We start from the raw sequence: 666 nt of genomic DNA, 5'->3' as shown, positions 1-666 counted from the left end.
AGGAGGACTTTGTAGATCGATGTCAGACATATGGGCTAATGTTGGACTTATGGGCTTGCACAGCACTGGGTTGGGATGCTTTCTGAATGTATACTTACCCTTTATATAAAACTCTCATATATGAGTTTTTGTGGATTTGTTTCCCTAGTTTACCCAGACTAACAGATTAATAAATCTAATTAAAGAAACAAAAACAAAGATCAGCATCTGTAGTTGAGACAAATGGAAAACTTTGTGCACACATTTATTTGTGCTTGGCCCAGTTACATGATGAAAACTTTGAACACATTATATTTTACCTCTCTTATGGTCATAGTCTCTCACCTGGGTCCCTTGAAAGACATAGATGTGTCTTCTAATGTGTAAATATTCCCCGCCCACTTAAGTGTCCATGTTTGTTGATTGTGATGAAAACAAAGATGCAAGAAGGAGAGAGACAGAGAGAGACACACACAGAGCGAACATAGCTGTGGTACTCACATAATTTCATGTCAACTTGAAGGTATATAATAGTGTAGGGGTGGTATTCAACCTGTCAATCAGTTCACAGCCTGATGGTGCCTCCTTGTGGGCATAGCCCTCTCATAAGGAGGGCTGGAAATGTCCCCTCCTCTCTCTGCCTTCACCTCTGGTGACCGACTCTGACCGACTCTGGTTGCCACCAGA

At 41.6% G+C, this 666-nt stretch overlaps 1 pseudogene; it reads right to left on the bottom strand.

Annotated features, from left to right (window-relative positions):
- LOC101641809 overlaps positions 1-314 on the bottom strand; it is a 2,687-nt pseudogene extending 2,373 nt beyond the window's left edge.
- Between the last annotated feature and the right edge of the window lie 352 nt (positions 315-666).

This window comes from Echinops telfairi, unplaced genomic scaffold (genome assembly GCF_000313985.2).
Source record: "Echinops telfairi isolate 266 unplaced genomic scaffold, ASM31398v2 ScPeMD7_7453;HRSCAF=8491, whole genome shotgun sequence".
Lineage (NCBI taxonomy): Eukaryota > Metazoa > Chordata > Mammalia > Afrosoricida > Tenrecidae > Echinops > Echinops telfairi.
This window is presented reverse-complemented; position numbering and strand designations above follow the sequence as displayed.